We start from the raw sequence: 14487 nt of genomic DNA, 5'->3' as shown, positions 1-14487 counted from the left end.
CATACGGATATAGAATAATATCTAAGAATTCTTGTGTTGAATACATTACATGCTCATTAATGTTCTAAAAGTGACTCCACATGTGTACTGGGATATGGAGTCACTTGTCCAATTTGTGTTTATTTCCTAACTGGTTAAATATATTGATTCCACATCGGATTTGGGAGGCTGGTGATTTTTCTTACAACATCTAAGTTACTTTAATAACAAATTTCTATTTAATAATAACATATTATTTTATAATATCATTATATATATGAGTCCGATAGGCTCTGGGAAAAGGCATTCAGATACATTATCTCCAAGTTATTGTACTGCCTACTGAATTGATTCTTTACCAGCTTTGTTTCTAAAGCATAAAGGAATAAAAAAGAAGTGGGAGAGATGACAGGACAAAATTACAGTTGGGCTATATTGACCAGCACTATGGAGCATATGTCTCTTTTCTGTAATTAGATTTCTGTTCTTTTCTTGTAGGTATTTTGTTTACCATTTGATCATCCCAGAATTGGTCACTTCATTTTATTAATCCTTTTCAGTTCTCATTCAAATTGCTTAAGAACATTAGAGTGTCTTAATCTCGTGTTTAAAATAATGTGGCTGGTTTAATTTTTAATATTTTCATATTTGAACCATCTGATACCTAAGTGAAGGTTTAACTTCTGTTGTTTTGAAAACAATATTTTGCAATAGATTATTTAGAACCATGTAATTTTCTTCCCAACACTCATTCTAGGCCATATGTTAAAAATGTTATTGCTATTTGGCAAGTGCCCAAAGTCACACTACTTAAGACTCCTACCTGGTCTACCTCCCATCCCTAGTGGTTTCACCCTGCTTTCTGAGTCCGGTCCCACAACCTCTGGCCTGTTCCTCTGTCTCTTCTCTGCTCTCAACCTCTCTTTCAGACCTCCTATACTTCTCCTTTCCAGACTTCAACAAAGTTCACATAAAAGAGACACAGGGCTCAGAAAACACATAAGTGAACTCCTTTCAAAACTAAGTACAAATGCCAAAGCTCTCCTTTTAGTTTATTCAGCAGCAATATAACGTAGTGGTTAAAAGCACAGACTTTAAAGTTTGGGTTTGTATCTTGTCTTTTCCTCTGTTATTGCAATCTTTGTTCATAATTTCTAAGAGTTCAGTTTTCTAAATTGGAAAATGAAGAAAATAAAAGTCCCCTACATGACGCGTCTGCATGAGGATTCAATATATTAGTGTTTGTGTTAATATATAAATACTTAATTTTAACATATAACACACAAGTACTTAGAATAATACTTGGCCCATAGTAAATGCTACTTATGCTATTACTATGCAATTATCAGCATGTTAGTACACTATTAGTATCGCTATAGCTACATTATAGATACATACGTTTTAACTGATACTATTATTATTAAGCTTGTTCACAACAATGAAGGGGAGACTATTCATGGAAAATCATGCTAGACTATATTCTCTGTTATAGAAAGATTGTTTTAAAAAACTTATGAACAATCTCTCCTTGATCTTTAAGCACATATATGGAGTCTACTAAGGCAAAACAGGGCTGCATAGCATATTTTTTATTAATCCTAATAATTTGTTACAAACTCTTGATTGCTTCTTCTGTTCTTTGTTGAAATTTTTTAAATTGGCTTTTATCTTTGAGGAAACATGATTCCGACATCTCCAAAGCTATAATTTTATTGTGGTCTGCAGTGTAACTAAGCAGACTCTAACAACAAAAAAAAAAGTAGCAAGTACATTGAGGGAGAGATGCCAAGACTATAGACAATTTAAGTTTTCTGGAATTTTCACTCTTAACGGTTTGCCAGAGTCATATGAGAAATCAATGTCTTCCTTTCCAATCGCAATATTATCACTGGATCTTTTTCATTACTTTTGCAATTTGGAGCATCTTGGCTACAAAATTAAGAGATTATTTTTTCTCAATAAAAACTGAATAGGTAACAAAATAAAAACATAGACATGTATAAATTGTACACTTTAGTATTTACGGATTGAGATGTCAATCACAATATTAGAGATATAAGAAGGGACGGTTACAATAATTTTACCATCAAAGAATCTACTCACATTTCATTTTGTACCAATAAAGGTTAGGCTCTGTGCTAGTCAATCCTGTAGTGGATAAAAACAGATAGCATTCACTTTATCATTGTCTTAGGCATTACACTAGGTGCTGGGGAGACAAAAATGAATAAGATACAGTGTGTAGGTCTTCATAGCCTGGTGGGAGACAAAGCCTTAGTTGTCAAACATCTCCAGCTTAGTTATCAGGAAGAAAAAAAAAAAAACATGTAAAAGACTTCGCTTGAATTTCATTACCAAACTTCTAAGCCTTGCAGACTATCACAAGCAAAACTTGAGTGAGAGAAACTAGACCTGAAAAAGTACATTCTTTGTGTTTTCATTTCAATAACGTTCAAAATGAGACAGAACCAATCTGTGGTGTTAGTAATAAGGAAAGCGTCTCCCCCTTGCAAGGGGTGGTGATTGGAAGAGAGCACAAGGGAGGCTTCTATGATGCCGAACTGGGAATAGTTATTCAGTTTCTTGATATGGGTGCTGCCTATATGAGGTTGTTCACTTTGAGAAAAAACACTTAAGAGTTTTACACTTCTCAGTGTGCATGTTATACTTCAATTAAAGAAAAATCTCATGAGTGGTTAGAATTCCAAAAGCATTCTTCTGATATTCTGCCAAATGTCTAGAGAGAGGCACAATAGCATCCTCTTGTTTTTCTCTTTCTCCAGGACTCCTGCATTTCCTCAGGGCTAGCCTTGGGTCTTCCTGGGCTAACTCAAATATAACAGGTAGTCATGTCCTTAGGGTCCACCGAATGTATATTAACATGCATGTTTCATTGGCTTCACAGACTTGATTGGAGGCTTTTGAAGCATATAGAAAAGTGGTTTACACTGGGATCATGCATGGAACTTTAAATGTAATAGGTATCATTGTTCATAGACACGTTCTTTGTCCACCTTTGTGGAGTTTTCCTGCATCTAGTTCTAGATTCTCCCCATTTTTCTCATTTTGACTTTTCTTCTCTATATTATCTTCCCTCTGTATCAGGTGCTCTTTGTGCACTTCTTCTATCCTCTCTCATTTACCTGACTCCAGCCGTCACTGCAGGGAAATGTTCTTTGTAGGCTTTGACTCACTGCATTCTGGCAGCATCTCACCCCAGTCACACACCAAGTTTTGTATAAAGCTCTTCTGATGCTGTGGCCTGGGATGCCAGGAGAAGCCTGCATACATGCAGGACCCGAGAGTGCAGGAGTTAACATCTGACACAATCCTCAACCAACAGAGCGCTGATGGATGTTACTCCTTGTCAGTCTTCAAGCGGACAATCCTGAGAGGCATTTTTTATGTTTCTCAGAACTTCCTGGAGTGATTGACATGCTGTTGTTACAGCAGTGATGGACTGAATAACACCCCTCCTTTTCTTCTTCCTGTTTCTGTGATTGATTTCTTATTCCTGCTCACTGCGATTATCTTTCACATAAATTATCTTATTAAAATCTTTGAGGCATTGCTTTCTGAGGGCCATGGTTAGGACCAATTGGTACTTAAAAGTAGATGTGCAGGATAGAGTTCCAGAACGGATGGAAATAAAGCCTTACTGGGAGCAGACAGTGGGATGAAGATGAAGCCTAGGCATGTTGTGGCATCACAATTCGTTAGTTTCTCACTTTTGGTGGAGTAGGATGAGGCTGGGTGAAGGGTGAGGTGCTGAAGTATTCAGGGGCTCTAACAATGCTTTGAGGGCAGTAAGAATTTCAAGGATTAAGGAATTTACTGGCCGCTGTTTACAATTTTAGAAGATTGAGCCTATACAGATAGTTAAATTACCAACTCTCACATTAAGGCCTTCAAGGTAGCATCTAGAATAACTTTCATATCCTCCAGCCACAGAGCAGATTTTACTTATAACCAGACCAAGGAGCTTCAAAGGAAAGTCCAGCCTTGAAAAGTTTCCTATGCTTTGTCTACTGGGCCTCAACCAGTCTCTTTCTAATCACTGCAGTGCTTACTCAGTGGGCTGTGAAAGTAGAGACCCAGGTGGAAGCTATGCGTGGCTCTAGAAATATGTATGCCGCAGTCAACAGACACATGAAAAAATGCTCATCATCACTCACCATCAGAGAAATGCAAATCAAAACCACAATGAGATACCATCTCACACCAGTTAGAATGGCAATCATTAAAAACTCAGGAAACAACAGGTGCTGGAGAGGGTGTGGAGAAATAGGAACACTTTTACACTGTTGGTGGGACTGTAAACTAGTTCAACCATTGTGGAAGACAGGGTGGCGATTCCTCAAGGATCTAGAACTAGAAATACCATTTAACCCAGCCATCCCATTACTGGGTATATACCCAAAGGATTATAAGTCATGCTGCTATAAAGACACATGCACACGTATGTTTATTGCGGCACTATTGACAATAGCAAAGACTTGGAATCAACCCAAATGTTCATCAGTGATAGACTGGATTAGGAAAATGTGGCACATGTTCACCATGGAATACTATGCAGCTATAAAAAAGGATGAGTTCATGTCCTTTGTAGGGACAAGAACAGAAAACCAAACACCGTATGTTCTCACTCATAGGTGGAAATTGAACAATGAGATTACTTGGACACAGGAAGGGGAACATCACACACCGGGGCCTATCATGCGGAGGGGGTAGGGGGTAGGGATAGCATTAGGAGATATACCTAATGTAAATGATGAGTTAATGGGTACAGCACACCAACATGGCACATGTATACATATGTAACAAACCTGCACTTTGTACACATGTACCCTAGAACTTAAAGTATAATAATAATAAAAAAATATGTATGCCTTCTTCCCAAGGCTGACCTAGCTACTACACTTCTGAATACCCAACCTGTCAACCTCAGAGATTGATGATGATTCTTCTGTGTAAGATGATCCTGAAGAGACTAGTCAGCCACTTGGATGTCTTTCCCCACTGGAGGAGGCAGCAAGAGTTTATCCAGGAATTGATAGGGACTCCAGATCTGCTTTTATTTCCTTGCTCAAAGTTGCTTTACCCGCAACATGATCTAAGAGCACAAACAATGCCTTATTCATTGGCATGCATTTTTTTTCACAATATTGTCTCCAAATGAAGGATTCATTTTATAGCTATGGATATGTGACCATGGAATTCTATGGCCGTCATATAAATATATGCATGCAATCACCAGAAGCAGTCAGCTTAATAGAATAAGAATAGTCTATTCAAATATTTGCTAGCTGCAGCTTGGAAACAAAACCTTGCAGTGTTAGAGTACTAAATCAATGTGCTGTTACCTCAAAAGCTGGAACACCTAAGTTGAGAAACAAGCACTGGAAAAAAGGAGTGGCCCCTCTCACCACCATTTCCAATGACCCATTTGTGGATTTTGGGCTTTCAAATTTAAGCTATGTACTTTGAACCTTAAATGTCCACATTCCCCAATATGACTCCTTCCACCATGGGACAGACTAACAAGGAGTAACATTTATCCATCAACTCCCTTTTTGTTTAGGATTATAGTAAAAGGTGTTAACTTTCATGCATTTATAGGCTTTGCATGTGTGCAGGCCTAGCAGGCTTCCCCTAGAATCTCATGCCATAGTTTGTTTTCTACTGGACACAAAATTTCTATTGAGCTTGAAGCTATGACTATTGGCAGATCACTTTAGAATCCTCATGTCAGTGGACCAGAAGACAAAGAAACTCCTAATTAATTTGAGGGGATAGGGTGTTGTTATATTAAAGCAATAGAAAGGAGGATATCTGGAACTCAAGGTATTAACTGAAGCATTTCTTGGAATTTCTATGCCCAGTGATAATAGTGAATGAACAATTTAAATAATTCTTAATAAGGGCAAAACTAATGAGGGCTCAGACCCTTCAGTAGTGAAAGTGTGTGTCACCCCCATAGGCAAACAGCCAGATTAGCTGAAGGCTTAGCATGAGAGAAATTTAAAATAGGTGATAAAGACAAGAGATGATAAAGATCAATTAAGACTTGATGATCAATTGCATTGGAAAAGGTGGAGAATTGCGTCTTGTTTCACAAACTTCCCTTTACTAAGGGATTTGAAGGTCAGAACCTAGAAGACTCAATTAAAGATTGGACTTAATGAAAGGCGGGAACACGGCAAGGAGTAAACTGAATCATATGACTCTTTTTCACTAACTCACATTTTCTTGACCTCGTCTCTGATTCCAGTTATAACTCCATCAAATTAATTCTGTGTAAGCTTCGATATAGCTTGAACTGACAGTATCTTTTCTCAAGCATGCACCAAAATATCTTCCAAGCCTTCATTGACTCTGCACCATGGGATACTGATGGAGCCTATTCAGGTCATATGCAAGCACACCTGAAATGCGAGGGTATTCATGCCCTCTGGGCAAGGCTCTACCAATGGGGGATGGAGGAGGATCAATAAATGCTTATTTTATTTTTTTGCCATCTTCAGGTGGAAATTTGAGATGCAGCAATATATTGGTTTTTCTTCCTTCCTAGTTTGAATCTCTGTGGTACCTTACTCCTGCTCCCTGGAACCACCTTTTAATAAACCAATAATAATAATCTAAGTTTCTGACTGAGGTTCTACATTTGGTATTAAAAACATACTTTCTTCCTCTCATTTCATTTAAAGCATCTTCCTCCCTTTTCTGATGTCTTGGTACCAGCCACATCTCTGCCCAGAGGATCTCACTTGTCCCTAACAGGCTTTTGAAATTGTATTTTCCAAATAGAGAAATGTCTCTCCCAAAGCAGAATTCAAGTATCTCTTTTTGTTTAGTACTGGCTGATTTTCCTTAGCCTACAACTATGCTCAAGTTATTCCTATCTAAAATATCCATGCACACATACATACCTACCAACATGAATTCTAAAACAAAACAAAGTCACAAAGGGCACAAAACTATTCACTTGACTTTATGTCTCTCTTCTCAAAATAATAGTGACATTTGTTGAGTGTTTACTATATGCCAGGTGCTATTTTAGCCAATTACATAAAATATCTTGTTTTATTTTCACAAATCCTGGGGAGGTATTATTACTATCCCAAATTGTAAAGACAAAAAGCTGTGGTTCCTTGATGTTATGTAACTTTCTCAAGGTCTTATCTTAAATGTCCGAGCATGGATTAAAACGCAGGTCTCTGCCTCTGGAGTATGCATAATTAGTATATCATGGTTGCCTTAAGAACATGGGTACTGTTTTCAACTCTTCATTTCCCACTTTCCTTTCAATTCACAACAATGACTTCCCATTGAAATAGCGTTTGCTAGGGTCACCAATATACCCCCAACATGCAAAATCCAATGGATGCTGTTTATCCCTAGTCTTATATAGACATCTGTAGTGTTTGATAAAATTGATTAATTCCTCATCTTTTTGATTTTTTCAGACTTGTATCTCTTACTGTTTGTTCATGATCTTTTTCATATGTTTTTCTTTTTCTCATATTTTAAGTATTATGATTACAAGCTTCAGTGTTCAACGTTTCTTTTCACTTATAATCTCTTTCTGGCTGTCTGCAACTGCTACTTTCTTGCATTGACCTCTTCTTTTTTTTTTCTTTTTTTTTTTTTTTTTTGAGACCGAGTCTCGCTCTGTCGCCCAGACTGGAGTGCAGTGGCCAGATATCAGCTCACTGCAAGCTCCGCCTCCCGGGTTTACGCCATTCTTCTGCCTCAGCCTCCCGAGTAGCTGGGACTACAGGCGCCCACCACCTCGCCCGGCTAGTTTTTTGTATTTTTTAGTAGAGACAGGGTTTCACCGTGTTCGCCAGGGTGGTCTCGATCTCCTGACCTCGTGATCCGCCCGTCTCGGCTTCCCAAAGTGCTGGGATTACAGGCTTGAGCCACCGCGCCCGGCCGCATTGACCTCTTAACGGCATTTACAAAAACCAAAGTTTTACCTGAGTTTTCTACAACTAATTTGTGTAAAATTTAAATAATCATTGTCTCCTAAAGTTATTTTTTCTCTTTCACCTTAGTCATCTCCTTGTTAAAAGTAGAAATTTGGAATCTTTCTTGAGGTCTCTGGGAAAGTTGTTTCAGACTGTCCATTTTCCCAAATATTATCAACTTTAGGGGACAAAGCCAGACGTCCTTAGGGAAACCTTAACTTAGTCAAACTTTTAATTGCAGGAGCTAAGACGTAACCGAATACTTTATGCTTAGTGAGAGATAAGAATGATGTCAATGGGATATGATGCGATGCTTTAGACTTACTTTGCAGGTGATTGTCAAAATACAGTTGTTTTGGAAGTTGAGGAAAAAAATCTTCCAGGGAAAAGGAGCTTTCTGTTGGCCTCTAACTGCATGCTATCATTTTTACTAAATAGTAGTATTTTTTATTAAAACATTTTCTCATGGTCTGTTGCCGCCTAAAAGCTTTGAACTGTGGATATATAGAAAAAATCTATTCTGACTTGCCTTAGCCTTGGGACCAATCTTAATAGAATATGCAGCAGTGTTTATTTGCACGCTGATTATGAAACTTGTTTTCATTTAAACTCTTCTTGATTTATTAGCCTCATTTAGAATTTTAGAGTTTTAGGTTCTTTGCAACTGATTAAAACAAAGTGCTGTTGTCCTTCCAAGAATAGAAACTGTTCCTTCCTTCTCTTCCATATGGAAGTCAGTTTTTTTGAGACCATGTTTGTTTTCATCTTGATATCTCTATGGTGTGAACAGCTTTACTTTGACAACCGCTAATCATTTGAAGTAAGGACAATGAAGACAGCCACAAAAGCTTTTTGGAATTACCTAATGTGTGTCCCTTTCTGTATTGTCTTTGTCAGCCTTGTCTACTAGTCAAATAGCAGTTAAAAAAAAAAGTTATATTATTCCACCTAAGAAGAAAAACATACCTATAAACGCCCATGAATAAAATCAGATGAAACCAGTTATTTGGATGGCAGAATTGTTTTTCATGTGCTGCAACTCATCTCTTTCTGGGGTACTTCAGACTACATGGAAACACATGGACCTAATGACAAGGTCTTCTTTATGTGGCCCCAATGAAGATGTGTTCGGATGGCAATATAGACCTTGTGTTCTTCTGAATGTTCTTTGTGCTGTGTTGACTGCAAAGACATTACACTTACCTGATTATTCATATTATTAGGATTAATATTATTTTTTTAAAGAATAAAACAGTCTCATTGGCTTAATGCTACCACTTGCTTAGTTCATTAGTATCTATATACAATAATTATATATATATATATAGTGTCAGTGATTACCCTTGTGACAGAAGCAGAGTATCGGAATGAGGTGATCTGAAGTTATTTTCATACTTACAGTCTTACTGAATTGATATTAAGAATTTGGTTCTTATTTTAACTGCTATGCTCATTTCATACTATATCGCTATTTTCAAATATCACTCCCATAAAACATTTGTTAACTTTTAAATCTTTTTTTTTCTGCTCATAAGCAGAAGATACAAATAACTTACATGGCCAATATTTTTTAAATGTAGACCAGAAGTATTTTTAAGCAAGGATCATTTAGTCTAACCCCATAAGAAAAATTAAGGACTTAAATTATTACATTTTCCTGTGACCTCCTAATCTACACTTTGTGTTTTAGTTGTAGAAGAACAAACTCACTTTATCTCTGTTTGATAAATACTTTAAAATGCAATGCCCATACACACAGTTTCATTCTTCAATTACTTTTCCTCCACACTGACAAACCATCTAACACTATTTGATGGTCTCTCCTAGAGCACTTCATGATTCAGAGTCCTCCAACTGTGACAAATCAAAAGGCACCTATGTATTCTTTGGGGTTTTTGTTTGCAAAAATGTCAAAAATTCAATTTAGTTTGGATTTTGATGTGCATTAATCTTCACAACCTTTTATGCATCAATTAACTGGTAAAAGTTACCAGGGCATCTCTTCACTGAATGCATCATGAAGGCCTTTAGTCTTTTTTCTTTTTTTTCTTGTATACATTCTTTGCTGTTTTCACTGTGAAGTACTTGGGTTTTTCATTCTGGAAACCTGATTTATGTGAAAACAAGTTTAGTTGGGTTTTCTAAAAGTGTATACTCTCTACCCAGCATGATTTTGGTGAGGCAGGGTCATAGGGGGAGCCCTTACAACAGAGCTTAAGGAAACGTGTGTTTGTGTGTGTGTGTGTGTGTGTGTGTGTGTGTGTGTGTGTGTGTGTGTGTGTATTTATTATTCATAAATTATAGAACTGGAACAACTTTAGAAGGCATGAGCCCCAACCCTCTCAATTTGCAGATGCAGCAAAATTAAGTTGGGTGTTTTATAAGATCAGCTAGTTAAGAGCATATTTAACACACACACACACAAAAAACCCTCAGCAATTTTTAACCCTTCTAGAATATCACAGTACCATTGTCACTTTGAGACAGGGTTTGTGTTTAGAGGTTACAATTCAATTTTACCCACCTTCTTTACCTGCACTGAGTACCTCCAGATCTTTCAATGAAGGTAATGGCAAAATCACAATTACTTTTGTCCAACCTAATACCTTTAGTCTTACTAGCAAGAATGAGGTGATTCCTAATTGTGAGAAAAATTTGGAGCTGCCTCAGCCCCACTGAAAAGAATGGACATCCTATTAATTTTATATCACCACTTTAGCTTAAAACTTTTAGCATAGAAGAGTGGTGTGGCTATTTGGCTTTCCTCCCTCAAACTCATCAGTAAGGCATAAATCATTTCTGAATACTTCTTGCTTTCTCCCCATTCTTTAACTTTTGGAGCCAACTTTCCACTTAATCTATTATTCCTGGACCCTAGACATGGTAATTAACCTCAGAGATGGAATTTAGTCAAAAATGCACTCTGCAAACAGCGTTACATTAGAAACATTTTAATTGTGTTCAGCAGCATTTCTTAATTTAATCTGAATGGTTACACTATCTTCCATATGAATCAATAACCATTTAATTTCTGGATGAAGGTTAAAATGATTTTCTCTGACTTACTAGCTTGGCATAAGGCTATGCTTTGGGCCATTAATTCACCTTGTAAAGTCTTCGCTTGAATTCTTCTGAGCTCTAAGAGAGTGGAGCATCTTTTAAGAAATAGGTCACTTTATTAAATGATAAGTTGTCAGACAGACTCAACAACAGTTTCTCTCTTTGAAGAGCATTAGCTCTAAGATAATGGAGCATTTTTATATTGTGCAATACTTGGAATGAGAAGATCCACAGCTTAGGGGCAAGACTATGGGATTAATCATTTCTCTCCCTCATTGAAGAGACTTCATTGTTAGAATTCAGTATCTAGCTGAATCAATAAGTTATTTCTTATTAGAACATAATCCTTTTGATTGAAGAATTTTTTATAATATATAAAGTCTCTGTTTATAGACATTATTAATGATGACTGTTGTGTTAATAAACTACAATGATGATTTTAGAAAACTTTCACCTAGTCCCGATGACTTTTGTTTTATTACCAGTCTATTGTGACATCTTTTTAGTGTATAGAATCTGTACTCAGTTGTAGAAAGAGAAAGAAATATCCATGACTTTGAGTTATAAAAACTTGAAAGTTCTATAGTCATAAAGTTAGAATTATCATTAATATTTTTCTTATCACTAATACTCGAGCACATGACACTATAGCCTATAATATCATGTAATATATACTTCGATTAAAATATTCTAAAGAAATGAGTGAGAATCATTGCATTTGAAAGCAAGAAAGAGAGACCCTGGAGATCTCCTAGTTCCACAGATCAAGATGCCACATCTGAATTAGATTAAGTGACATGTCAAAGGTTGCATGATTAATGACAAATTTGGCACTAAAACCTTACTACGTCAGAACTCTTTCCACTAAAACCTTACATGTCTTGAATATTTAGAACATTTATTTTAAGAAAGAATGGCATAAAGTCTGGGCAAAGACATGCCAAGAGTTCTATTACACTTAAGATTTTAAATGTTGCTCTTCTGGCCTCTGCTCCTTGGCTAGCGTTTCATCTCTCTGTATACAATTCTCCCTCTGATATATCATGCAAATACTGATTACCACACTGCTGGTTTTGCTCAGATATCCTGTATTGATACACAATACAGGAAATTATCCTAATCCACTCTGCCTCACAAAATAATGACCTAAAAGTTCTCAAGTAGGCACTCATTGGGATCATCCAATTATCCTATTCCATTCTGCCTCACAAAATCATGACCTAAAGGTTCTCAAGTATGCACTAATTTGCCCTCCAAACATACCATTAGCCACCAAAGTCTGCTAATTCCACTTCAGGAAAGACTCCAAAATCGGTGCCTTGGTTTCTCATGCTTTTCCTGTCTTCCTCCTGAGATCACTGCAAAGCCCCTGTCACCTTCAGTCTTCCTATCACATGATCACGTGCTTTGACTTCCCAAATGCAGTCTCTATACTCTTCTAAGTTAGTTATTCCTAAAGGCAAATTTGAGCCCATCATTTCTATACTTAAAAAGCTGCATGACTCTGCAATGCCTTCATGTTCTGGCTCAACCCACCTCCCCACCATAGAGTTCCCCTACTAACTGGCAGACTTAGACCACATCTCAACCTTCTCTGCACCAGCCATAACTCTCATAACCCTAGGCTTGGCATATGGTTTCCTTCCTCTGTAACACCTTTTATTTCCATTTATTGCTTCCAAAACTCTTATCCTAGCTCAAAACAGCAAAGCAAAATACTACTATATAACATTCCTTGAGACCTTTGGTAGTAGTGATGCATGCTCCCTACTGCTACTTCATTTTATTCATACATTTCTTATGGCATTTACTGAATTATTTATTACAATTCGCTACTTCTCTTATATTATTCTACTCAAAGCTTCCTATGGCCTTGTGAATAAAAGGCAGGCAGCAGAGTTGAGTGGACCTGGGTTTGATCCCTGCCAATGAATCAGCAATGATGTGACAAATTACCAAGATTAACAAAATCTTGGTAATCCTCAGTTTGTTAATTTGCTGAGGATTGATAATGAAACTTACAAGTTGATCTGATGTGTGGGATGTTGATGATGCATGGAATGTGCCTTACACTGCTTTGGCACCAGTCTTGAGTCAATACGTGAGAGACATGCATCCCTGTATTCCCAGCTCTTGATTAAAGTGCCAAGCACATTTGCTGAAATGAAAATCATGCAGTATTTATACTGTTATAAACTTAGCTATGTAAAAAATATGGCTTCCTTTGTTTCTTTATACCTGCATACATTCTCAAACTCAGATTTTTGCTGATGGTGAGTGCTTGTCAATCCAAAATCACTCAGTCACTTTCATTATGAGAAACAGTATTTTGGAAACTAGTGCTCAGTTGATTCACCTTTCTGCCCCACAGGAAACAGAAGCAGAATGTGTGTGCTCCAGGCATCTGGGGGATATTGCATTTGTACGCCATTTGTGCTCCAGTCTGCCTTTAGCTGAGGTATAGCGGTACAGCGCTTGTTACCTAGTCTTGGAAGTCAGTCTCTAGCCTGCTACATTCACCACTGATGTCCTTAGGTGACAGACAGAGCAGTGAAAATCCTGAGTAAATTTGAGAGGATTCCAGAACAAAAAGAACTGGGGTCTGACTTTCCAGGCTGTCTTTCCTCTGAAAAAACTGTAAACTTTGTAACTAAATCCCATTTCTGCATGACACCAGGGGCTCGAAGTCTGAAATCAAAGTGTCAGTAGGTTTGGTTCCCTCTGAGGGCTGAGCAGAAAGAATCTGTCCAAGCCTCTCTTCTTGTAGATGGCCATTTACTCCTGTGTCTCTTTCCATTTTCTTCCCTTTATGCATGTCTGTTTCTTTGTCCAAGTTTATTCTTTTTCTTTCTCCATGGGCCTCAGATGCTGGTTTTCTTCAATACATATCAGGTCAAATTGAAGAAATGTTACTTACTCTTTTTTTTTTTTTTTTTTTTAATAGACAGGGTCTCACTCTGTTGCCCAGGCTGGAGTGCTGTAGTGCAATCTCAGCTCACTGTAGCCTCGACCTCCCAGCGTTAAGTGATCCTCCCACCTCAGCTTCCTAAGTAGCTGGGACTACAAGCATGCACCACTGCACCTGGCTAATTTTTGTAATTTTTGATAGAGATGGGGTCTCACCATGTTACCTACGCTGATCTCGATCTCCTGTGCTCAAGTGATCCACCTCCCTTGGCTTCCTAAAGTGCTGGGATTACAGGTGTGGCCATAAAAAAGGATGAGTTCATGTCCTTTGTAGGGAAACCATCATTCTGAGCAAACTATGACAAGGACAGAAAACCAAACACCGCATGTTCTCACTCATAAGTGGGAATTGTATAATGAGAACACTTGGACGCGGGGTGGGGAACATCACACACCGGGGCCTGTCATGGGGTGGGGAGATGGGGGAGGGATGGTATTGGGAGATATACCTGATGTAAATGGCAAGTTGATGGGTGCAGTATAGCAACATGGCACATATATACATATGTAA

At 37.7% G+C, this 14487-nt stretch overlaps 1 non-coding gene across 1 annotated transcript; it reads right to left on the bottom strand.

The window, feature by feature from the left end:
• Positions 1-13868: 13868 nt before the first annotated feature.
• On the bottom strand, positions 13869-13934 carry LOC126960426 (small nucleolar RNA SNORD37). The gene has a single exon (XR_007727973.1). It is a non-coding gene; the product is annotated as a small nucleolar RNA SNORD37 (small nucleolar RNA).
• Between the last annotated feature and the right edge of the window lie 553 nt (positions 13935-14487).

This window comes from Macaca thibetana, chromosome 7 (assembly GCF_024542745.1).
Source record: "Macaca thibetana thibetana isolate TM-01 chromosome 7, ASM2454274v1, whole genome shotgun sequence".
Taxonomy (NCBI): Eukaryota; Metazoa; Chordata; class Mammalia; order Primates; family Cercopithecidae; genus Macaca; species Macaca thibetana.
Note: the sequence above shows the minus strand (reverse complement) of the source record. Positions and strands in the feature narration are given on the sequence as shown.